We start from the raw sequence: 27115 nt of genomic DNA, 5'->3' as shown, positions 1-27115 counted from the left end.
TGTGTGACCCAACCCCTATCACGGTACAGATCATTATTATGACCAGAGAAAGTTCTCATGACCTTTTCTAATCAATATCTTCCCCTACTCCCACAGAGGCAACCAGTGTTCTCATTTTTTTCACCACTGAACTTCATAATGCATTAACTGAGAACTCTGTTGTGTCAAGCTTTCACCCAGCATAATGTTTCTGAAATTCACCCAGTAGTTTATTCCTTTTTATTGCTGAGTACACTGTATAACTGTGTGGGAGTTTATAGCTCAGGTGTTGATGAACAAACACCTGGCCTGTTCCTGTGTTCTGGCTACTATGAATAAAGCTGCTATCCATGAACATTCTTCTGTAACATTTTTCATGGATATAGTCTTTCTTTCTGTTGAGTAAATATCTAGGAGTGGAAATGCTTATTATACACCCTGCAGTTCTACTGCTAGGTAGATACTGCTAAGTATCTATCCGAGAGAAATAAACAAGTATATCCACAAACAAGACTTCTAGGAGAACATTTGTCATACTTTCTCCAGAATAACAGTACTATTTTGCACTTCACCCAAAATGTAAGAGTTCTGGTTGCTCCATATCCTTCCAACATTGGGTTTTGTCTGCCTATTCATTTCAACCATTCTAGGGGTTATACAGTGGAATCTCATTATAGTTTAATTTTCATTTCCTGGATGACTGATAATAGAGTACTTTTTATGTACATATTAAAACCATTTGTAGATCTTATTTTGTCTGCTCATTATCTTTTTGCCAGTCTTTTAATTAGGCTGTTTATCCTTTTATTATTGACTTAATAGAAAAATCCTCATAGGGGCACCTGGGTGGCTCAGTCAGTTAAGTGTCTGCCTTCAGCTCAGGTCATGATCCCAGAGTCCTGGGATCGAGCCCCACATCAGGCTCCCTGCTTGGTAGGAGCCTGTTTCTCCCTCTCCTCCTTTGCTTGTGCTGTCTCTGTCACTGTCTCTCTCTCTCTCTCAAATAAATAAAATCTTAAAAAAAAAAAAGAAAAATCTTCATATATTCTGACTTCTTGTATCTTCTGGATACCTGTCCTCTGTCTGAAATATATTTTGCAAATATTTTCTTCCATTATGTGATCTACCTATGCATTTTCTTAATTGTGTCTTTTGGTAAGCAAAAGCTCTTGATGACGTAAAACTTACCAATTTTTAATTTATGATGATTCCTTTTATGGCCTGTCCAAGAAACCTTTACTCATCCCCAAGATATTCTCCTACAGTTGCTTCTACAAGGTTTATGATACTGTCACATTTAGAACAATGATCCATATTATGTAAGGCAGGAGGTAGGGGTTAAAGTTCATTTTTTCTTCCATATGGATAGTTGTTCCAACATCATTTGTTGAAAAGATTTCCTCTCTTCACTGGTACCTTTGTTAAAAATCAAATGTCCATATTAATGCAGTTCCATTTCTAGGCTCTCTGTTCTTTTGCTCTCTCTTCTGAAGTATCCTTTTGTTACTAACACACAGTACTGACTAAGCATGTTTAAAATATAGATTCCTATGCCTCACCCCAGAACTACTGAATCGGAATCTTAGGAAGGACAAGCCCAGAAATATGATGTTCTAGCAAGCTTCCTAGTTGATTTTTCTGCACCGTAAAGTTTGAGAAGTGCATTATTTTAATACTGTTCCTCTAAAACTGATACAAATCAATGAGTTTACAAACCAATGAGTCCACATGGGAAGAACAGTGAACCTGGAACTAGGAAAATGAGCTCTCATTCTAGATGTGCTACTCAAAAGCTAGGTATCATTTTATTTATCACAACTTAGGGCCCAAGTTTCTTCACATGTAAAACAAGAGGGTAGGACTAGACCCAATCATTCAGGTGTGGACTGAGTGCCCACACTGCCTAGGAATTACGGATATAAAGATGAAAAAGGCAAGTCTTCCCTCAAGAAGAACACTGTCTATATCAAGGCTATCTAAAAGAACTTTGTGCAGGGGAAATATTCTATATCTGTGCTGTCCATATGGTCACTGTTCATCACATGTGGGTATTAAATGCTTGAACTGTGGCTAGTGAGACCATGCAATTAACTTTTAATTTTATAAATTTTAAGTAATTTAAATTAAATAGTTACGGGGCTCTTGGGTGGCTCAGTCATTAAGCGTCTGCCTTCGGCTCAGGTCATGATCCCAGGGTCCTGGGATCAAGCCCCACATCAGGCTCCCTGCTCTGCGGAAAGCCTGCTTCTCCCTCTCCCACTACCCCTGCTTGTGTTCCCTCTCTCGCTGTGTCTCTCTCTGTCAAATAAATAAATAAAATCTTTAAAAAAAAATTAAATAGTTACATGTGGCTAGTGGTTACCATATTGGGCAGCACAGGGAATTTTAAAAATTGGTTAATGAATGTCAACTTCCTACTTTTGATATTGTCCTACAGCTATATGTCACTACCAGGGGAAAGTACGTCAGTAGTACATGGATTCAGAGTACATGGTATTTTTGTAACTTTGTTTGAGTCTATAACTATTTTAAAATAAAAAGTTTTAAAAAGTGAATTAAAAAAATTGGTAAATGCTACATACATAAAAAAGTCTTGTGAGTCTGAGAACTGCACCAAGAATATACAAAATAGGGGAGGAAGGGAAGGTGCAGGAGGTGCAGAGAGAAAGAAAACTTGGACTAGACTGTGAAGGAATTTTCTGTATCTAGTAAGCTTTTATCTCAAGATCAGTGGTTGTCAGATCAGTGCTGGTCTGAAACAGTTACCCTCGTCTATAGTAAAATGAAAAAAAGTACAATGAAGTAAGGATTTTTTTTCTTTTTTATTGATCTGTAAGTTACATACAATAAGTCATTAATTTAAGTTCACTGCTCAGTGAATTTATATATGTGAATACACCCATGTAACTACGACTAAGATGAAGATATGGAACATCATTGCAAAAGGCTCTCTCGAGGTCCCTTGCCACTTAATCCCTTGAAATTTCTTTCAAAAATATATATTCAAAGAAGAATATATATTTCCAAGGAAGACAAACAAATGACCAATAAGTACATAAAAAGGTGTTCAACATCAATCATCAGGGAAATGCAAATCAAAACCATAATGAGATCTCACCTCATACCTGTTAGAATAGCTGTTACCAAAAAGGCAAAAGGTAACAAGTGTTGGTAAAGATATGGAAAAAAGGGAATCCTTGTACACAATAGATGAGAATGCAAATTGGTACAGTCATTATGGAAAACAGTATGGAGGCGCCTCAAAAATTAAAGACAGAAGTACCATATGATCCAACAATCCCACTTCTGGATACTTAGCCAAAGGAAATGAAAATACTATCTGTAATCCCATGTTCACTGCAGCATTATTCACAACAGCCAAGACATGGAAACAACCTAAGTGCCGATCGATGGGTGAATGGGTAAAGAAAATGTCACACACACACACACACACACACACACACACACACGTATATATACAATGAAATATATATATTTACATATATACATATACACATGTATATATTTTATACACACATATATGTACGTAATGGAATATTATTCAGCCTTTGAAAAAAGAAGGAAATCCTGATATTTGTGACATGAATCAACCTGAAGAACATTATGTTAAGTGAAATAAGCCAGATACAGAAAGACAAATACTACATAATCACACTTACATGTGGAAACTAAAAAAGTTGAACTCATGATAATAGAGGGTAGGATGGTAGCTGCCAGTGGCTAGGAGACGGGAAATGGGGGAGGCTGATCAAGGGTACAGACATTCAGTTATAAGATGAGTAAGTTCTGGAGACTTCATGTACAGTATGATGACTGTAGTTAATAATAATTTACTGTAGGGCGCCTGGGTGGCTCAGTTGGTTAAGCGACTGCCTTCGGCTCAGGTCATGATCCTGGAGTCCTGGGATCGAGTCCCCCCATCGGGCTCCCTGCTCAGCGGGGAGTCTGCTTCTCCCTCTGACCCTCCCCCTCTCATGTGCTCTCTCTCTCTCTCATTCTCACTCTCTCAAATGAATAGATAAAATCTTTAAAAATAATAATAATTTATTGTATACCTACAATTTGCTAAAAGAGATCTTAAACTCTTTTGTTCTTACCACAAAAAGTAACTATGTGAGTGGATGGATATGTTGATTAGCTTGGCTGTGGTAATAATTTCACAATGTGTGTATATATATATATATATATATATATATCAAAACATCTTATTGTATACCTTAAATATATATAATATTTATTCATCAATCATACCTCAATAAAGCTGGAAAAAATATATGTTTATATTCAAAAGTGTTCTATTACCTCACACATTGCTGGTAGGAATGTAAAATGGTACAGTCCCTTTGGAAAACAAGTTTGGCAGTTCCTCAAAGAGTTAAAACACAGAGTCACTCTATGATCCAGCAATGCCACCTAAGTATATACCCAAAAGAACTAAAAACACATGTTCACACAAAAACCTGTACATGGATGTTTGTTGCAGCAATACTCATAATAGCCAGTGAGTCAAAACAAGCCAAATGTCCATGTGAATGACGAATGGGTAAGTAAAATGGGCTTCTCCACACAAGGGAATATTATTCAGCAATACAAATATATGAAGTACTAATACCTGCTATAGCATGGGTAACACTTGAAAACATTATGTTAACTGAAAGAAGCCTGATACAAAAGGTCACATATTGGATATAATTCCACTTATATGAAATGTCCAGAAGCAAATCCATAGAGACAGAAAGTAGATTAGTGGTTGCCAGGAGTGGGGAGAGGGAATGAAGTGTGATGGCTAATGGATATGAGTTTCTCTTGGGGATGATGTTCTTGAATTAGATTGTGGAGATGATCACACAACTTTGTAAATAAGCTTAAAAGCACTGAATTATACACTTTAGAAGGGTGAGTTTTGTGACATATGGATTACATCTTAATAAAAAATATAAATAAAAAATGAAGGGGAAAGCAAAAAATTGTGCTACAAATACAAAATATTTGACATCTCCAGATTTAATCAATGCTCTGTTGGCAAACACTTTTTAAAAATTATTTTGAGACAAGTAATTATGTAACTATTTGTATATATTATATAACTATTTTATACACATAGCCACATCTAATATTCACTATTCATAAAGTAGCATTAAAATAATTAGTAATTTGTGCACAGTCACACAGTTAATAAGCGGTGAGGCAAGATTCTTCTAACTTAATACTATCTGACGCCAGAGCCCAAGTCCTTAACTATTTTCAGAGTGCTTCTCTACCTCCCCCACCCCTTGCAGCAAAACAAACCAAAAAAAAGAAAGAACGAACACAGTACAGTACATTTTTAGCAAAACCACATCTTCAACTATTATATTCCTTCTGTTTCAATTTATATCTTAATTGTTTTAGACATGTGTAGGTGGTAATATCTAGCCCAGAAAACTTATTTTCTCATAAGGCCCCTGCTCAAGAGAAAACAAAAACATCAATCAGAAGTCATATGCAAATAAAAAGCAACTTGATTTATAGTTTTCTCATACAACAAAATATTCAAATAATCTGCAACAAAATATTCAAATAATCTGTTAAATGTTTGAAGTAGAATTCTACAAAGACTGAAAAGAAAAAAGAGGGCTCACAATTTTAAAAATTACCACAAAGCTACAGTAACCAAGATAGTGTGGTACTGGCATAAAGAAAAACACACAGATCGATGGACTCAAACTAAGAGCCCAGAAATAAACCTTTACATTTGTAGCCAACTGGTTTTCAACAAGGATGCCAAAACCGTTCAATGGGGGAAAGAATAGCCTTTCCAACAAATGAAGCTGGGGCAATGGGATATTCACATGCAAGAGAATGAAGTTGACCCCTATCTCATAACACATACAGAAATTAACTCAGAAAGAATTGTATCATAGCTCAACATAATAGCTAACACTTTAAAACTCTTAGATATGAAACCAAAAGCACAAGTGACAAAAGAAAAATACATTCGATTTCAAAATTAAAAATGTTTGTGCTCAGAGGACACCATCAAGAAAGTGAAAAAATGGGGTGCCTGGGTGGCTCAGTTGGTTAAGCGTCTGCCTTTGGCTGAGGCCCTGATCCCAGGGTCCTGGGATCGAGTCCCGCATCAGGCTCCCTGCTCTGCAGGGAGGCTGCTTCTCCCCTCCCTCTACCACTCCCCCTGTTTGTACTCTCTCTCTCTGTCAAATAAATAAAATATTTTAAATAAATAAGTAAACAAACCATGTGAGATATGACCTCATATCTGCTAGGATGGCTAAAATAAAAAAGACAGTCAATAACAAGTTTGGTGAGGATGTGGAGAAATTGGAGTTCTCATATATAGCTGGTGGGATTAAAAAATGATACCACCACGATGGAACAATTTGGCAGTTGCTCAAAATGTTACACATAAAGTTACCATAGGACCAAGCATTTCTACTCCTAGATATACCCAAGATAACTGAAAACAATGGTTCACACACAAAAACTTATAAGTGAATGTTCATAGCAGAAATATTCATGATATCCAAAAAGGGAAACAACCCAAATGTATATCAACTGATGAAGGGATAAATAAACTGTAGTATATTCACACAACAGAATATAACTCAGCAATAAAAAGGAATGAAGTACTGATACAGCATGGATGAACTTTGAAAACATTATGCAATGTGAATGAGGCCAATCACAGAGGACTGCATGTTGTATGATTCCCATCTTTAAATTCTGGAACATGAAAATTTAGAGAGACTGAAAGTAAATTAGTGGTTGCCAGGGGCTGAGGAAGATGAGGAATGTCTGCTAATGGGCGGTAGGGGGAGGTGTTTGTTCTTTCAGAGATGATGAGATGTTATAAAATTAGATTATGGTGATGGTTGCACAACTCTGCAAATACTTAAAAACCACTGAATTTCACTTTAAACTTTATGGTATATGAATTGTACCTCAATCACCCTGTTTAAAAAAAAAAAAAAAAAGAGGGGTGCCTGGGTGGCTCAGTCGTTAGGCGTCTGCCTTCGGCTCAGGGAATGATCCCGGGGTCCTGGCATTGAGCCCTGCATGGGGCTCCTTGCTCAGTGGGAAGCCTGCTTCTCCCTCTCCCACTGCCCCCGCTGTGTTCCCTCTCTCGCTGTGTCTCTCTCTGTCAAATAAATAAATAAAATCTTTCAAAATAATAATAAATAAATAAATAAAAATTTTTTAAAAAAGAAAACTTTTGATGGAAGTCTCTTTGGGTAATTTGAAATTCTCTACCCATTCATCTTTTTCATCAGTTTACATATCTGTTTGTTTTCAGCATAAAATTCTTTCTGGTTACTAATCATCCCCAATTTTCCTAATACAGAGAAAATGTGAAGCTACCAAAAATAAGTACTAGCATTTATTTTTTTTAAAAACCAGGTCTAACTGTTCAGGGGTAAATTGTGTTTTCTTTCCACCAAGAAGCAAATTAGTGGTAAAGATTAATTTAAATTGTGTCTTTAGATACAATGAAGAGAAAAACCTAACTTATCAATCAAATTTTCAAATTAGAATTAAAATGTCCTAGTTGAGGGATGCCTGGGTGGCTCAGTCGGTTAAGCGTGTGCCTTCGGCTCAGGTCATGATCCCGGGGTCCTGGAATCAAGCCCCACATCATCAGGCTCCCTGCTCCGCGGGAAGCCTGCTTCCCCCTCTCTCTCTGCCTGCCGCTCCCCCTGCTCATGCGCACTCTGTGTGTCTCTCTCTCTGACTAATAAATAAATAAATAAAATCTTTTTAAAAATAAATAAAAATAAAATGTTTTAGTTGAAAACATTTTATGGCACACTGCTTAAACATAATTTGTCTATGGTTTGTGGAAAATCTTTTCAACCCTATACTTAATTCAATTTTGCTGCTACTTAACGTATTCCTAAATATTTTACAATTATTTAAAACGTTTTATGGAATGGCTACATAGGCAGTTTTTAAATGTGTTCTATTTCTTTATCTGAGATCTCCAGTAAATCCCTAACTTTCTCCAATCAAAAGGACTTAACCCACGGAACTAGATAGAATATGATCCACAGAAATGGTAACTAAGCTTAAATCCCTGGTCTGGGTCATAGCCATTTATATCCCTAGTATAATTATAATAAATGCAATTTTATACTCCATAACTGTTTATTTAACAGTTTTTAACAGTTTTCCCTTATAAATAATATATACATAGAAAACAAAGCCAGACATAAAAAAATGAAACTACTCTCAATCACATCACTTGACCAGAATCCACAAGAATCACTGTTGACATTCTTACAGATTTCTTAGGATTTTTTTTCCGCATACGCCTGATTTTTTACAAATGTTAGACCATAAGCAATTTTGTATTCTGCATTTTACTTAAGGTGAGCATTTCTATGTCATTAAATATACAAAATCATGATTATAGCTTTTATGTTTGACATCATGGATGCATATGCTCTAATTTCTATCACCTTATTTAATGTTTTAGGCATCTTTGCTCTCTGTATTTTGCTATAAGGGTTATTACTTGCATTTATCATCTTCAGCATATTTTAGGTTAACAATCCTCTACCTGGAATGTCCTTCTACCTGGTCCAACTCATTAAATCATGAAGTCTGGCACATCTGTATTATATAGTTCAGGGATAGCACCAGGGTGCTTTTCATAGCCCCAAGAATCCTTCCTCTATGTGTTTGGTTTCAGCAGCTGCTTTCCATCTTGGTGGGCACTTGGGGACTTACTTATGAGCGTGCTATGTTGTCTTCTGCTTTGTGTTACTGCTATCAGAAGTTCTAACTTCTTTTGCCATTACGGAAATCTTACATCCTTTAACATCTGTTGACTCCTTCCTGTCAATCACATCACCATCATGCTTGATGCTATCAGTCAGGGTGGTTCCTAAATGCCAACCCGGAGATACTACAACATATATAAGAAAAGGAAATTAATGAAGTCCTGCCACGGAGCTTTCACTGTGAAGTTGAGTCAAACTGTACCTCAAGAACAAGAAATAAGCCAAAGGTTTTAAATGTTTATTTACAAACTATACAAGTAACCAATCTATATAAAACTTATTTTCAAAGAGTACAGAAATATATAAAGTTAAATGGAAAAGTTACTCAGCTCTACAATCATGCTTTCCAGGAATATCCACTGTAAAGTTTGGAATTTGTCAGACCCTTTTCTTGTTCTTGTCCATACAAACTACACACACTCCTAGCTAAAAAATTATAACTAAATTCCATGCATTAAATTTTTAAAAATTCAGGGCGCCTGGGTGGCTCAGTCAGTGGAGCATCCAATTCTTGATTCTGGCTCAGGTCATGATCTCGGGGTTGTGGGATAGAGCCCCATGTCAATCTCCACACTCAGCGGGGAAGTCGGCTTGAGATTCTTTCCCTCCCTCTCCCTCAGCCCCTCCCCCACTTCTAAAGAAATAAATAAATCTTTAAAAAATTCGATTGCAAAAGGAATCCTTGCTCTCTGTAAAAATTTTAAACAGCACAGATGTATATGAAGTACCAATGCCCCTCTGCTTTTAACAGTCTGGTGATATCAATTCCAGACATTTTTCCCTATATAAGTCCAAGCAATTACTTATGTACATATTAGTAACTGTAACACTGAAAGGACAGGACACATAAAATGCAAGTACTATAAAATACCTTCCATTGCCAGTTCAAATCTCTGTGGGGTGAGCCTGCTCCTTGGATAAAATTTAGGGTGGATCCCATGACTTTACTGATCACAATTTTACAACAAAAATCCTCTAGGGGCGCCTGGGTGGCTCAATCGTTAAGCATCTGCCTTCGGCTCAGGTCATGATCCCAGGGTCCTGGGATCAAGCCCCGCATCGGGCTCCCCGCTCGGCGGGAAGACTGCTTCTCCCTCTCCCACTCCCCCTACTTGTGTTCCCTCTCTCGCTGTGTCTCTCTCTGTCAAATAAATAAATAAAATCTTTTAAAGAAAATCCTCTAGTCATTTTTAGTCACAGTCACTGAGAATATCTCAGTATGGTTCTTTTGATGCAGGTAATGCCTCTCCCCCTACTGTCTCTTACATTCTCTCCCTCATCGCCAACTTCTGCCTCTGTCCTTAAGGCTCCAGTCTCTTCTTGGGCGCCTGGGTGGCTCAGTTGGTTAAGCGACTGCCTTCGGCTCAGGTCATGATCCTGGAGTCCCGCATAGGGCTCCCTGCTCAGTAGGGAGTCTGCTTCTCCCTCTGACCCTCCCCCCTCTCATGTTCTCTCTCTCTCATTCTCTCTCAAATAAAGAAATAACATTTTTTAAAAAAGGCTCCAGTCTCTTCCTGCTGAGGTAGCCCTGCCCCTGATGGAAGGCCTGTGGCAGAGTGCCCACACCAGCTCCTCATAACATACTGTGGACCCATGTCTGGTACCTCTCTGATGCAACAACTGGAAATTTACCATCCAAGTCATATTCATGTATGTGCAAACGGACATCTATTCAAGGATATTCTTTATAAAACTATTTCAAGTAGCAAAGGACAAGGAAACACTCCAAAGGCTCATCAAAAACATGATTTTTTTTTTTTTTTAAGGAGAATGATTGGGGCACTTAGATGACCTAGTCAGTTAGGCTGCTGACTCTTGGTTTTGCTCAGATCGTAATGTCAGGGTTTTGAGATCAAGCCCTGTGTTGGGCTCCATGCTCAGCAGGGAGTCTCTTTGGGACTCACAGTCTCTCTCGCCCTCTGCCCCTTCCCCGCCAAAATAAATAAATAGGGATGCCTGGGTGGCTCAGTTGATTGAGCATCCAACTCTTGGTTTCAGCTCAGGTCATGATCTCAGGGTCATGTGATTGAGCCCCTGCGCTGGGGCTCTGTGCTCCGCAAAGAGTCTGCTTGAGATTTCTCTTCTTGCCCCTCCCCCACCACACGCTCTTTCTCTCAAATAAATACATAAAACCTTTTTAAAAATAATAATAAATTGGGGCACCTGGGTGGCTCAGTCGGTTAAGCGACTGCCTTTGGCTCGGGTCATGATTCCAGGGGTCTGGGATGGAGCCCTGCACTGGGCTCCCTGCTCAGCAGGGAGTCTGCTTCTCCCTCTCCCTCTGCCTGTTCCCCCTTCTCATGCTCTCTCTCTCAAATAAATAAAATCTTTAAAAATAATAATAATAAATCTTGAAAAAAATGAATGATTAAATGTCACAGTATTATTTTGAATCATCTGAAAATTGCCCATATTTGACCTTTTCTGCCTCTAGAAACTACAATTTTGGATGGTTCAGACTAAAATAGACTGAATCATAATATCTAAATATTCAATCTAAATATATGTATATGTGTATACATATATGTATAATATGAATGTACGTATATAGGTATAATATATATGTGTGTGTGCATATATATATATATAATTAAAAATGGGCTGTACTGTGTCTCCCCCAAATTCATATGTTTAAGTCCTAAACCCCAGTATCTGGAATGTGACTTTATTTGGAGATAGGGTATTTAAAGAGGTAATAAAGTTAAAATGGGTCATTAGGGTGGGCCCTAATCTAGTATGACTGGTATCAAGAAAAGGAAATTAAGGGGCCCCTGGGTGGCTCAGCTGAGCATCTGCTTTCAGCCCAGGTCATGATTCCAGGGTCCTGGGATCAAGCCCCATGTCAGGCTCCCTGCTCAGCGGGAAGTCTGCTTCTCCCTCTCCCTCTGCCCCTACCCGTGCTCTCTCACACTCTCTCTCAAATAAATAAAATCTTAAAAAAAAGAAAGAAAGAAAAGGAGATTAAAACACAAACCACAGACATGAGACATGGGAACTACCAAGTGAGGATACTGCAAAGAAGGCAACCATCTACAAGCCAAGATGAGAGGCCTCAGAAGAAACCAAACCTGCTGACACCTTGATCTTGGACCTCTAGCCTCCAGAGCTATAAGAACATAAATATTTCTTGTTTAAGCCACCCAGTCTGTGGTATTTTATGGCAGTCCTAGCAAACTACATTTTATATATAATATATATAAATATACATAGTGTATACACACACACATATACATATGTATGTATATATGTATATATTTCTTAATTTAAAAACTTATACATAATACCTATCCTTTGGGATGGGGAGAATATATATGTATATGTTAACAACTGCACAGAATTTCTCTGGAAGGATCACCTCTGAAGATGGGACTGAGGGAAAGGGCACAAGAAAGACTTACTGTATATTCTCATATAGAATTTTAACCTTTTGCCACATGTATGCATTTTCTCTTCTACAGTATGAATTAACTTTTCAGTCTTTCTAATAAATGTATTTAAGACTACAATATTTGCTCAAGGTAGAATTTTGTCAATAGCCTATAGATTTTAATATGCAATATTTTCAATAGTCATTAATTTCTAAATAGTATGTAGTTTCAGCTAAATTCTAAATTATTTTTTTAAATATTATACTGGAAAAAAAAGTAAGTATTACCCCTAACTCCCTTTTTGTGGGGAGAAAAATTAAAGTCCCCACTACTACCTATTCCATTTTACTCTCTCCCAGTTGGGAATCAATCTGATTATCAATTTTCTTGATCTTTCTTCAGAGTTATCTATATATATGTATTATCATATTATCACATGCACATAAACTTTTTATAAAAATGGAATCATGCTATATATGTCACTCTGAAACATTCTTTTACTTAGAAATACAGACATCTTTCTAGGTAAGTACATATCAATTTCCCTTATTCTTTCTAATACCTACATAGTGTTATGCAGCACAAAGCCATAATTTATTTAGCTGTTCCCCATTGACCAATACTCATTTTTTCCCTCTTCCCCTCTTATTTTTGCTACTAAAAACAATCCTGAAAAAAGGACTGCAGTCAGTATCTATTGCTTAACTTGCATCTCCTTGATGACTAGTGAGGCTGAATACCCTTTCACATGTTGTCAATCATTTATATTTCGTTTACTGTGATTTGCTTTTTATTATCTTGACTTTTGCTTCCTTGTAATTTCAACTCTTACATCCTCTCCAACCTGAGTTGAGATAAAAAGTTTTCCAAGTAGTTTTATTTCTTTTTTGGCTCCCCTTTTGTTAATTTATATATATGAACCTTTTCCTTGTATTATGATTGGCAACAAATAGTATCTAATTTTTAGGAGTGCCTGGCTGGTCAGTTAGTGGCGCTTGTGGCTCTTGATCTCCAGGTTGTGAGTTTGAGCCCCACACTGGGTGTAGAGATTACTTAAATAAATAAACTGAAGAAAAAAAAAGAATTTGAGGTTTTCCTTGTGGCCCTCTTACATGATATATTTTTGTTAAGTGTTATATGAGTATTCGGAAGAGTGCGTATTATTAGCTCCTTAGGCATAAAGTCATAGTAAATATTTTTAAAAGTTAATGTTTGCTCTTTGAAATAAACTTTGATAACAAATTACTGTGTATTTTCTTCTACTCAACACTTGCCCAGGGTATGCATATGTGTATTTTATTTTTAAACTGCATTATTTTGTTTTATATTTGTCTGAAGTAACCAAATTTGGTTCTACATAATCTAAGAGCCTTTTTTAAAAAAAGAAGAAAAAAAGAGAGAATTTATTCCAGTCATATTTATTGTAAATATTGTCCCATATGCTCATATTCTGTTCTGTCTCCTCCCACCCCCACTTTTATACTTTTCCTTGCCTGGTTTTTTATTTTCCTCAATAGCGTTTTCCTTTTTTATCTGTTTGATTTATGAATTTCCCTAACAATTTTAAGAAACATACTACAGTGGACATTTGCTACTTTCTCCTCTCCACTTCATGCAATTCCCCAATTTTCGCTTAGGCACGTAGGTCTAACTCAGCCCTTGCGCTTCCCTGTCGTCACTGGCGTGTCTGGGCACGTGACCAGTTTCAGACTGGTCCAAACCAGCAAACCTCAGGACGTTCCTCTGATGGTGTGGGTAGCTACGCTCTTTCCCTTTCCAATTTTTTGGAAAATTTCTCTTTAAGAGAAAGCATATAATTTCAAATACAGACATCTTGCGAGAAAAAGAAGCCAGTTAGGGGATTAAAGTGTACACAAAGAGAAGCAAAGCTGAGAGGGTAAAACTGAGAGAAAAGGAATTGCTTATCAATAAAGTATCTTAATATTAAAATTTAAATCTATTTTCCTCCTATTAAAAACAGTATCTATGGTCTCCTCCCCTCCCACCACAAAAGTTTTAACAGCTCTATATGTTACCCACCAACTGCCCACCGACCATCTCCCATGCCAAGCACTTACTGCAACCATGCAGAAATTTAGCTTTAGAGTGGTTAGTTCTCCTCCTAGATCTATTTTGCATGTCCAACAGTTCATAATTTTCTTCTTTGTCCTTTTGTACCTTATTTTAGAACTCCTTGGTTTAATCATCTAGTTCATTAATTTAGTCATCTAATACAACCATGCTGCTATTCGGCCTGCTATTGAAGTTTTTATTTCAGAAAACATGTTTCCAAATTTCCAAAAACTTTCTTATTCTCATCTCTTTTTCATAGCACCCATTGCTATATTATGGAAATTACATGCTCTCAAATAGTTTAGGGTTTTTTTGGACAAAAATGTTATCTTTTGTCCATTACAATTTGTTTTCTCAAAGATCAATTCTTCTTTTTGTTCAGCTTCTTTTGTTCAGTTTTTCATCCTCTTGGTTTTACCTTAAATATTTAGTGAGGATCAGTTAACTGAATTGGCATATAAAGTTGGGTTTCCCCAACACAATGATTCTTAATTCTGGATGCATTAGAGAAATCATCTTTTTAAAGAAAGCTCCCTACTTGATTTTAATGTGCATCCACCACTAAGAACCAATACTTTAATACATGTAAAAATCATTCTTCTCCCTCCCATGAATGTGCATGCTGATTATAAGAGTTCTGGCTGTCAAAAGTATCACACACTGATGGAGAAGTTGAACAACTAGATGGGTGCCTTCCAAAGGAAGGAGCTCCACATTCACAGTGACAACCAGAAGTTCTCTAAAGTATAACCCTGATTCTCTCTCTGACCCTAAAGCCCATGATGGAGACACCCTCAATTTATATAAATATGTTCTAATAGCTTAGCCCTGCACGTTAACACTGTAATTAGGTATCCGAATTTGTCCCGCTACGGTTGTTCTGAAGTCTGCTAATTAATTACTTTTTTTTAAGATTTTATTATTTATTTGAGAGAGAGAGAATGAGAGATAGAGCACAAGAGGGAAGAGGGTCAGAGGGAGAAGCAGACTCCCCGCCAAGCAGGGAGCCCGATATGGGACTCGATCCTGGGACTCCAGGATCATGACCTGAGCCGAAGGCAGTCGCTTAACCGACTGAGCCACCCAGGCGCCCCAATTAATTACCTTTGACCACTGCTATGGTCTGAATGTTTGTGTTCCCCCAAAACTCGTATGTTGAAATCCTAACCCCCAAGGTATTAGGAGGTAGGGCCTTTGGGAAATGTTCAGGTCATGAGGGTAAAGTCCTCGTGAATGGGATCAGTGCCCTTATGAAAGAGGGCCCAAAGAGCTTGCTTGACCCTTCCACCACGTGAAGGGTACAGCATGAAGTAGGTAGTCTGCAACCTGGAAGAAGACCTTCACCAGAATCCAACCATGCCAGCACCATGGTTTGGATGTCCAGCCTCCAGAACTGTGAGAAATAAGTATCTGTTGTTTACAAGCCGCCCAGTCTATGATATTTTGTTATAGCAGCCTGAACGGACTAAGACAACCAACCTCTACCCACTCCTCCTTTTCAAAGTCTCTGAGCTTTGGGATTTTCCAGAACTGCAGTGGGAAAACTCACTTTCCTACTGTTTCACCTTTAAGTCTATATTGAGTTGCAGATTTCTCCACACTGTATGGTTTTGCCATCAACCTGATCCCATATGCTTTGCATTTTTCATAAATTCCTCCATTTTTTGATCTTTAGACAACACCCTTCCCAGCTTTTGAACACTAATAAGGATGTGTCCTTATTTTCCTATTTTTAATTCTTTTTGTAACTTACCTAGATTTTTTAAAGATTATTTATTTTAGAGGCAGGGAGGGGCAGAGGGAGAAAGAGAGTCTTAAGCAGACTTTGTGCTGAGCAAGGGGCCTGACACAGGGCTCGATCTCATGAACCTGAGATCATGACCTGAGCAGAAACCAAGAGTCGTCGTTCAACTGACTGTGCCACCCGGGCACCCCTAGATTTTCTCATTATACAAATAAAACGTCCCTATATTAAATGACTCAGATCATACTAAAAGATTTAAGTCACACAAGTTAAGTTACACATACTAAAAGATTTAAATGACTCAGATCATACTAAAAGATTTAAGATGTAGTCTCTCACACCAGCTTTCCTCCTGAAATGTCCTGTTAACATGACACAAGTAATTACGGCTGTATTACTAATTTTCCCTTTCCATACTCTATTCTTTGGAAGTAGGTACTAAGTCTAGCCCACTCAACGAGAGGGGAACTAATCTCCATCTATATCTCTTAGAGAAGGGAGTATCTATATATATTTTTTACAATTATTCTGCAAAGGAGATTTGTCTCTTCTTCCCCAGTTCATTTATTCAATCATTTATTTATATCAGTATGAACTCAAGGAAATACTTATTTTATCCTTCGGGTCAATAGAATGCTACAGTTACTTCATTGTTGAAATCGTTCAGGCTTTGGCCACTGGGCACTCTTCCGGGCTGGCTCCTACGTCCTTTTCACATGATCCCACCTCTCTCCCACCCCCATTTTTTTAGTGCTTCCTTACTTTTTGGCACTATTTCATGCTTTGGGCTCATCTTGTGATATATATCCTTATTGGTTCTGTTTCTCTGGAGAACCTTAATATAGCAGGTAATCAATAAGTATGCTGGTGAAGGAGTGAATGACTGGGGCAGGGTGCAGGAATTTTTTAAGACCCCAAATGTAATTCTGAGGCATAACCACTATAATCACTAAGACCTCATATATCCGTTACCTCAAATTAATGAATGAATGGTATAGGTGAATGGGAATAGCCCTTGATAGCAGACCTAGAATCAAATCTTTTTTTTTTTTTTAAGATTTTATTTATTTATTTAGACAGACAGAGAGAGAGCAAGAGAGGGAACACAAGCAGGGGGACCGGGAGAGGGAGAAACAGACTTCCCGCGGAGCAGGGAGCCCGATGCGGGGCTCGATCCTAGGACCCTGGGATCATGACCTGAGCTGAAGGCAGACGTTTAACGACTGAGACACCCAGGCGTGCCCTGCCTCCCCAGAATCAAATCTTAAAGCTGGCATTCACTAGCTATTTGGTTTTAAAGTAAGTATTCCTTGGGGTGCCTGGATGGCTCAGTCCATGGAGTGTGCGACTGTTGATCTCAGAGTTGCAGGTTCAAGCCCCACGGTGGGTATAGAGATTAGTTTAAAAAAAACAAATTTTTTTAAAGTTCCTCCATAAAATAAATAGATAAAGTAAGTATTTCTTGAAGTCTTGGCATCTTCACATTTAAGACTGAGAAATTATTACCACCCTCTGGGAGGACTGTTATGAGTTTACATGATAATCCATTTAATGGATCAAGCAAAGTGTCTGGTACATAGCTAGTGCTCAATACACAATAGTTGCCTTTTTTCCATTTTCCCCCTAATTCACTGGGAGGATGGAGGTCACCTGGTACCAGTTCCTTAACTGTATCCCACATATACCATAACAGAACTCTACCCATGCGTCTGTCCTTTCAGCCCACCAGAACATCCTAAAGCTAACTCTTCCATCTATGGAGAGGGACTCTATATTTGATTCCTTTCTCTTTAGCACTTTATTTCCTCCTTAACCACTTCACTTTTGCTTCCAAAATATGGAGGTTATTAAATAAGAATGCACGGCCTTTTCTGTCCATCATTCCATTTCTCGCCTACTACTCCTCTGAAACTTCTCATCTTTCCTTCATTGGCCAGTCCCTCCTAACCCATGGCAGAGTCTCCTGATTGTTCCCACCAACCAAAATTGCTTTCTTAGAGGTCACGACGACTGCTCCCCACACGAGAGGTTTTTCTCTGCCTTCCCTCTCCTCTCTGCAGGATTGGAGGCTGCCACTGTCTCCCTTTTCTCCACATTTTCTCTCCTCAGTTGTCTTCCTGGTTCCCAGTTACGCATCATCTTGCTCTCACAGGAATCCTTGTTTCTCATTCTGACTTCCAAGGCTCAATGCCCTTTGCTTTTCTATTTACTTTCTCTCTACAAAGTTTCAAACTGTTTCTGTGTAAAAGGCATTACCTATTTATAATAAAGTCAACTTTCAACACAGATCTTGCTCCAAACCTCTGGTTGGGCAACTTCTCTTCAGAACATTTCATTTCAAAACCAATTAACAAGTCTTTGCAACATACTGAATTGCCCTGCCTCGTAAGAGACTTTCTTCTAGTTTCTCCATTTTATCAATGACACCAAAAACTTTAACCTGGCTCTAAACCCAAAAGTAATCTGCAGATTTTCTCACCAAATCCTATCAATTCTTTTCACAATGTTCATCTTCTCCTGTTTATTCCTACCACCTCAGATTAGGCCCTGTTTTACACATGTCTGGCTCTTAATAGTCTTCTTATCTCCAAGTCTTTCCCCTATTCTTCAGTGGTTTCATATTCCAGTGTCTCAGTAATCTTTTCAAGTCACAGTACTCAGCATGTGCCTCCCCTGCTCTAGAATCTACAGTACTATTTTCCACTATCCACTGGATCAAATCCAAACTCTTGGGTCCTAGCTTTCATGACTCTACCTAACACCACCTTCTTCACGGGCCAGTCGCACTCATCCACTTACTTAATACAACACACACAGGAGCAAGGCTATCAAGCTAATCATGCCCCATCTACCTTCTCTCCTCTCCAATCCAGACAGGTTCTTCCTTGTGCTCCTTATCAGCTATCCATTTTTTGCTAAATCTATGCTACTTGCCCACTGAAATGACCTTTCCACTTTGCTCTGCTTTTTCAAATACTATTAACTCTTTTTTAAGATTTTATTTATTTAGGGGCACCTGAGTGGCTCAGTCAAACATCTGCCTTCGGCTCAGGTCATGGTCCCAGGGACCTGTAATCGAGCCCCGCATCGGGCTCCCTGCTCAGCAGGAAGCCTGCTTCTCCCTCTCCCACTCTCCCTGCTTGTGTTCCCTCTCTCACACGCTCTCTCTTTCTCTGTCAAATAAATAAATAAAATCCTTGAAAGGGAAGGTACAGGAGCATAGATGGAAACTGGAAGAATCCTGGGGTACCTCTTTGTACTACCACTAGCAGTGAAGTTACCAGTAAACTACTGCTACCCTACACAGGCAAGACCTGTAAGGGCTCAAAGATATCAGGAATAAAAATTTGTCTGACTCCAAAGTCCATACTCTTTAACATGCCACTTTCTACTGATATCAATCTACTTGCAACTCCTTAATCAAGAAATGCTCCCTCTCATTTCCATGCCTTGTACCTGTTAGTTCATATCAACCTTCCAACTGAAAACTTCTAATTATCCTCTTTGAAACTTTCTCTGATTCCTAGAGGTTAGTCCCAAATATCCTGACATAATACTCCACAATGTCTTAATATGAAATATACTCTACATGCTTACTGGTTTTTCCCACTAGCCTGTAAAGCTTCTAAATGGTAGAAACCACATCTTTTATGTTTGTATCCTCAACAATTAGTACTCAGTATATGGGAGTAATAAATGTCTATTGAAAGAATATCTGGTCTTTCTCTTTTTTTAAGATTTTATTTATTTATTTGTCAGAGAGAGCACAAGCAGGGAGAGTGGCAGGTAAAGGGAGCAGGCTCCCCGCTGAGCAGGGAGCTCGATGCAGGACTTGATCTCAGGACCCTGGGATCATGACCTGAGCCAAAGGCAGATACTTAACCAACTGACCCACCCAGCGGTCCCAGTATCTGCTCTTTCTTAATTTTCCATAGCATTAACCACTGCATCTTAGATTTGAGGTACTCATATTTAAATTAGCACCTAATGAACACTGTGCTCAGTCCCTTAATTATTTGATATGGTGTTCCCCAATCCTTCCATAAGTCGAAAAACTTCTTAAGAGCTAGTTCCCAATGTTTACTATTTCTGTACTCTTTAGCACCTGTAGTATTAGGCACATGGTAAGCACTCAATAAATACTTGATGAACTGAATTTAAAACATAGTATTAGCACATTAATAGGAGCAATTTATCATGCTCTACTGATCTAATTAAAAGATCTGGCCTTCTGAAGGAGTACAATTGTACTCATATGGAAAATTTAATGAGAAAAAGAAAAATTATCCAATTGAACAGTTAAAAGCTTTTCTCTTAGTGAGAGTTCCACAAATATTTTATGGATAACCAGAGCTCAGAGTAAAAGACTCAAGCTATATATCCCCATGCATATTGGAAGTAAGATTACAAGTTTAAGGGGTCTGCCGAAACCATAATTACTTGAATTCCACTAACCCTTAACAAATTCAGAATAGAAGACATAAAAATATTTAATAGCAAATCAATCAATGTCAAATCAACCTATGCTAAAGATGTATAGGGCTATCTCTGCATGATATATAACATGGCAGTCATTTACTCATTCAACAAACATTTATTAAGTCCCTACGAATGACAAGTGCTACGTTAGGTCCTAAAATCACAAAGATAGGAGCACCTGGCTGGCTCAGTCGGTAGAGCATGCGACTCTTGATCTCAGGGTTGTAAGTTCAAACCCCATGTTGGGTGCAGAGATTACTTAAAAATAAAATCTTTAAAAAAATAATAAATAAATAAAATTACAAAGATTTAGAGAACACAGTTCCTATGTTGGGAGTTGCAGCTTTGCCATGCTGCAATGGTATCTAAGAATACAACGTGATGGGTGTAGAGCCTACTTTAAAAAAAAAGAGAGGGGTGCCTAGGTGGCTCAGTCGGTTAAGCAACTGCCTTCGGCTCAGGTCATGGTCCCAGGGTCCTGGGATGAGTCCCACATCAGGCTCCATGCTCCGCAGGGAGGCTGCTTTTCCCTCTCCCTCTGCCGTTCCCCCTGTTTGTGCACTCTTTCTCTCTCTCTGTGTCAAATAAAATAAAATCTTTAAAAAAAAAAAATAGAATACAACATGAAACATACCACAGGAGTTGCTCAACATGGAGGTTCTAGGTAGCGTCTGGTGGAAAAGATGGATAAACACGTACCTTTGGCAATGGCATCAGCCTTAACCCAGAAATAAGTACAAGATGTTATGAGGCCACAGAGGAGAAAATAATTAACCTACTGAAGAAATCAGGAAAAGATATGGAAGACACTGACATCCATACATGAATTCAATGCAAGTCAAGGTGTGAGAAAGCTACAACAGAAACATCTGAAATAGAATCAAACCTGAAACTAGGGTTGCAAGCAGGGTCAGAAGGATTCCAAAGCAAACCAATCCAACTCATAGCAAACCACTGTAGAAGAGCCAAAAAGTAAAATACTCTTTGCTGTTAAGCTTGAGAGTAATGAAACACATACACAAAAGAAATTAAACCACCACAGGGTATAAGTATAAAAGGATTCTTTTAAACAATATATGGCATAAAAGTTCAAAGGGAGCCAATCAGTAAGAGTTAGAGAGAGCTATTAGAAAAACCTTCATAAAAGTAGAGTTAGAACTATCATCGGTGGGGAGAGGAGCACAGGGAGGGCTGTCCACATGCTGAGAAAGACCAATGTCATTAACAAAAGCAGAGATCTGAACTACACAGTTGTGGGACCGTGAGGAGGTCCAAGGATTTGGAAGCACTGGGTAAAAACTGGACACACGAATGAAGGCCTGATTTAGCAGAGCCTGGAACACAGGCCTAGTGGCTTGGACACTGTTCTAGACTCAGTAGTTGTCAAACCATGCCTGCTAAATAGAAACACCTGGGGAACTTTAAAAATTATACCTCTGGCGACTGATTACCTGTTGAAGCTTATCTTCTAACCTGAGTTAAACATTCTGTTTTCTTAGTGTTTCTTTTCCCTTGTTGACAATGCTAAGCTCTGAAAATTAGAAAATAACCCATCAACTTCTCTCCACGTGATGGGTCCATGGACTGCACAGTCTGAAACTTAGAATTTTATTTCCATGATGTCCTACAGACAACTAACTTAGAAAATAAATACTTCAATCCTATGCTGCCCTTATATCCCTGTAGTGAAGTGTTTTCATATTAAGGAATGTTCTAGGCTGCATCCATGTTTGGATTTTACAAAATTTCTCTTTTAAATATAAAGAGAGTGTAATACCTACATGTACAAGAATATTACTTAGGCCACAGCAAAATGTGAGATTAAGTATTCATTCTTGTAGTACCAAAGACATTATATACTATTCTTGGTTTCAGATGTGCAATGATTACAAAGTACTTTGATTATTTTGTAACAAATAGTGTCAGAATACTTCACAAATAAAGGGAAACAACAAATGTATCGCATACACTAACTCTGTGCTACATTAACCAGTGTTTGTGGGAGAAAAAAATCATCAAGATGTTTAGAGAGTATGACAGCCTGTTGATCCTTCAAAAAGCAGGTTGGATGGTTTGCTCACTTGTTTTTAAAGAAAAAGCAAAGATACGAATATGCTTCAGGGTCCATGTTACTCACCAAAGTGTCTATTCAAGAAATGTGTACTTGGCTTATAGGTAAGCAACTGTCTTCTTTATGCGAAATCAAGTTAGCCACAACTATCTTATTTTTGGTGGTGTTAGGTCACTATATCTACTTAATGGTAAAAATGGTGTGGAGAACATAAGTTGGAAGCCCATAGAACACACATAGGTAGGTTTGTGCAGTTTCTTATTTGCAGATAAAGTTGATAAACTCGAAGGACCATATCCCAACGGAACCGTCGGGGGCAGTGAGTACAGGAAAATCCAACAATCAAAATGTGAAACATGAAAAAGAAATATGGAGCCAGATTTCAAGAACTGACCATTCGCTTGTACCGATTCTATTTAAAAAGGAAAAGAAAAGCTTCTAAAAAGAAAACGCAAGCCTAACTCTCTGACTATAGGGGGTGAGACTTAAAAAGCAAGTCGCATAAGTCTGACCAGTGGGTCCGAGGAAAAAATCAGAGAGCAAGGAAAGAAGAGAGGACGAAGGAGACAGGAAAAGGTGAAGGAGGCAGGCAAAGGCCATCCGGTGTGAACCTGGATGCCCGGGTCTTTATGCACCCAGGGCAGCGTGGAGCCTCTTTCGCCCCGCGCGTATCTGGGGGCCGGGCCGCAGCCCGAGTCCCCCACCCGCCTGGCACCAGGGGGCGCGGGGCGCCAGAGGTCGGGGGGAAGAGGGGCAGGCGCAGCGCCCACGCTCGCACCCCACCAGGCTCTCCACTCAGGGGTCCCCAAGAAGGAGACACACTCTGCGAAGCCCTAGTCTCCCGGACCGGGAGGGGGTGGGTGGAGCAGAGCCCGGAGCCGCCCCCCGGAGCCGCCCCCGCAGCCCCGGCCCCCGCCCCCCGCCCCGGCTGTCAGCGGCCCCCTCCCGCAGTCACTCACCCGCGGGCTGCGCGGTCTCGGCCGCGGCGGCAGCGGCGGCGGCGACCCCCGCCTGGGTCATGATCCCAAGCGGGTACGGCAGGGGTGTCCGACCGCCCGGGCGAATCTCTCCGTCCGCAGCCGCCGCCTGCTCCTCTGGGGCTGGGGGAGCGCGGGCCCAGGCCCTCCTCTCCCCCCGCCCCCGCTGCCTCTTCTTGCGGCCACCGCCGCCGCTGCGAGCCCAAGCCCTCAAGGCCGGAGACCCGGCGGCAGCTCGGCCTCAACTTTCCCAGCCCCCCTCCCCCCGCCCCTCCCCGCCCCTCCCCGCCCCTCCCGCGGCCGCCGCTCGGCACGCGAACAGCCTACCCTGAGTGCGCCGCGCTCCCGCCCCTGCCACTCAGCCCACCAACCCGGCCCCGGGGAGGCTGCCGTGGTAGCCAATCAGAACCCGGACACCGATGCGCTAGGCTAGAGGGCGGGAGGAGATGGAGGGAAAACCGAAGAGTGAACGGGCCTCGGGCGGCCCAATGAGGAGGGCCGGGGGGCGGAGGTGTGCAAGTTGGGTTGAAGGAACAGGAAATATTCTTAAAGGTAGAGTGATGGGCAGCAAGGAAAGCCAGTAGGTGACTGAGAGAGAGGTGGGCCTGGTTCCTTAAAGGGGACGCCTTGAGACCCTAGAAAAGGAGGTGTTTTTAGAAACTACTTTGTATCTTGTTCTCTGCGCTGCCTGTCACCTCTTTCAACAGTTTGGAAGTGGAAAAACTGAAAAGGAAGAGGGCATGGGAGGCTTGCAGGAACGATTAGAGAGCTCCTCTTAGCTTAGAGGGTAGGAAGGAGAATGATGCCTCCGTCACAAGAAGTGGGGAAGAAGAGAATCCAGACGTCTCGACTGCGCTCGAATTTGTAGGATATGGTAATCTGTCATCCTTCATTTGCAACAAAGCACAGATTCCTTAGAAGTGGAGATGACCGTGTTCAGAAACGTCCTGGGGGCCTCCCAATTGGGGGAAAACAGTATGTGGCATTGGGGGATGGGGTTGGGAACTTCAAGCTTGCGTTCCTAGAGACCTACATTTGAGAGGTGTAGAGCAGCGAGCGAGTAATGGATGGAGACCCGAGGGTCCTCTAACTCCCTAATGGGTTTGGAGCTCTGGAAAGGTGATCATAACTCCCTTTTCCTCTTTTCGCTTCGTATTTCATAACTCTTCCCCCTCTTGAAACAGGTGTCCTCCACCTAGTGGTAGTGAAAGATTTCCAGGCGCTTCCACAACCAGGTTTGGAATTGTCCCAGATATTAGATGTCCATGGGCCAGACCAGGTAACTTCCAGAAGGTGCACACAGGGCATGGCACGTTGGGAATTATTTGAGCCTGTGTACAGAAGATGCTGACCTTCTATTGAGAAAAAAGTGTAAAGTTAAACAGTAACTGCATCTTAATGTTTGTACAGCAGTTTATAAAGAATATGATAAAACAGAAAGCCGTTAACGTTGCTTATAAACTGTGGAACTTTTACACTTTTTTTCTTTAAAATTTTCATCTATCTCGGCATATATAGTTCTAATTAGCCTCTGAATGGACTTAGCACAACCAAATTAAAGCTGCAGGTGAGAAAGACTCTACAATTCAGAACCTAATAGTAATGCTAATAGCACCTTCATGAAATTATAGAGTATTAATATGTCCAGCTGTAGGAAATAATTTCCACTGTGATCAGAATACAAGGTATTCTTGTTAAGAAACTATTCTGGTTGGGGCACCTGGGTGGCTCAGTCCGTTATGCGGCTACCTTTGGCTCAGGTCATGATCCCGGGGTCCTGGGTTGGAGCCCAGCAACAGGCACCCTGCTCAGCCCCGAGCCTGCTTCTCCCTCTCCCTCTGACACCGCCCCCCTCCACCACCACCCCCCGCCCCCGCGCTCGTGCTCTCCCTCTGTCTCTCTCAAATAAATAAATATAATCTTAAAACTATTCTGGTTAATAAATATCATATCCAGGGTGTGTATGATTTTCTGAACAACTACAGTTTATCGAGTCTAAAGTAAAATAAGTTTTGATGGTTCAAGAAAACAGAATTTAAGAGTTTCTTTGGACCACTGTTAAAAATAACACATGAACGCCTTCCTAGCACAATTTAGAAGTGTTAAATAAGAAGAGTTTCTGTTTGATAAGATCGAATGTTAGCTTTTTAATGTTATCGTCATTCCTAACTGAAGGTTAAATCCTAATCATAGATCTTTCTATTGGCTTTGTGCATTCAACATCGGTTTACTGCACTGGATAGGAGAGGATGACATCAAATAACCGCACCAGTCCAATTTTCGGGCTAGCTGGCATGTGTTTGCTGTACATATACTGGTGATAAAATACGGTGGCCAAGTGAAACTGGTCTCCCTGCCTCCAGGCCAAGTCTATTTTTCACACGGTCCGGGTGACTCTGGTTTTCACTCACATACTTAAGACCCTTCAGTGGCTCTGAAAGACTGTTTGCATGAGGTACAAGCCCCTTGCTTGCATCTTCAATTGCATTTCCTAACAACTCTTTTTCTCTATTGCTGGGGATGTTTGACTAGGAAAGGTGGACGCTGACAGCACGCCGGAGGGCGTGGTCTGGGGAGTTGCGGCTCGGCAGGGCTGCTCTCAGCTCTCCTATCTGTCCCCTTCGTGTCCCCAGAGGCAGGGGCTGTGCAGTGTGCCTCCTTCCTGGGAACCCGAGTGCGGGGCCTGGTGGGGCGCGAACACGAGCGGTGTGCTGTCCTCTTCCCGACTTCTGGGCGCATCGCGCCCTTTGGTGCCAGGTCCGTGGGGTCTCCCTGGGAGCCCCGAACGCTGATCTGCGAGCTGGGCGACAGAGGCTCCAAGCTGGCGTTATTCTTTCTGGAAGATTTCAGAAATAAATGGCAGAGAGGCAAGTGAATGGTCATCTCTTGAAACCAACTTCCGTATTTCCCGTGGAAACTGCCCAATTGTTTTCCAGCGTGGTTGATTTTCAACAGCTATGTATGCAGATTCCAGAGAGTCCACATCATCACCAAACCTGGATATTGTCAGTCTTTTTTTTTTAATTTTTTATTGTTATGTTAATCACCGTGCATTACATCATTAGTTCTTGATGTAGTGATCCATGATTCATTGTTTGTGCATAACACCCAGTGCTCCACGCAGAACGTGCCCTCTTTAATACCCGTCACCAGGCTAACCCATTCCCCCACACCCCTCCCCTCTAGAACCCTCAGTTTGTTTCTCAGAGTCCATCGTCTCTCATGGTTCGTCTCCCCCACCCCCCCGACTTACTCCCCTTCATTCTTCCCCTCCTGCTATCTTCTTCTTTTCCTTTTTTCTTAACATATGTTGCATTATTTGTTTCAGAAGTACAGATCTGTGATTCAACAGTCTTGCACAATTCACAGCGCTCACCATAGCACATACCCTCCCCAATGTCTATCACCCAGCCACCCCATCCCTCCCACGCCCCCCCACTCCAGCAACCCTCTGTTTCCTGAGATTAAGAATTCCTCATATCAGTGAGGTCATATGATACATGTCTTTCTCTGATTGACTTATTTCACTCAGCATAACACCCTCCAGTTCCCTCCACGTCGTTGCAAATGGCAAGATCTCATTCCTTTTGATGGCTGCATAATATTCCATTGTGTATATATACCAC

The 27115-nt window shown here is 40.4% G+C and overlaps 1 protein-coding gene across 5 annotated transcripts in view; it reads right to left on the bottom strand.

Moving 5' to 3' along the window:
* Positions 1-23741, bottom strand: part of USF3 (upstream transcription factor family member 3) — a 64798-nt gene extending 41057 nt beyond the window's left edge. For 4 of the 5 annotated variants that reach the window (XM_027585448.2, XM_027585445.2, XM_027585449.2 and 1 more), the window contains exon 1: positions 23472-23741. The gene's annotated coding sequence lies outside the window, so the exon portion shown is untranslated. Of the gene's footprint in view, positions 1-1167; positions 1258-23471 lie in introns of those variants that run through there. The other variant, XM_027585446.2, reaches the window with a different exon arrangement.
* Between the last annotated feature and the right edge of the window lie 3374 nt (positions 23742-27115).

The sequence above is a fragment of the Zalophus californianus genome, chromosome 1 (genome assembly GCF_009762305.2).
Source record: "Zalophus californianus isolate mZalCal1 chromosome 1, mZalCal1.pri.v2, whole genome shotgun sequence".
NCBI lineage: Eukaryota > Metazoa > Chordata > Mammalia > Carnivora > Otariidae > Zalophus > Zalophus californianus.
This window is presented reverse-complemented; position numbering and strand designations above follow the sequence as displayed.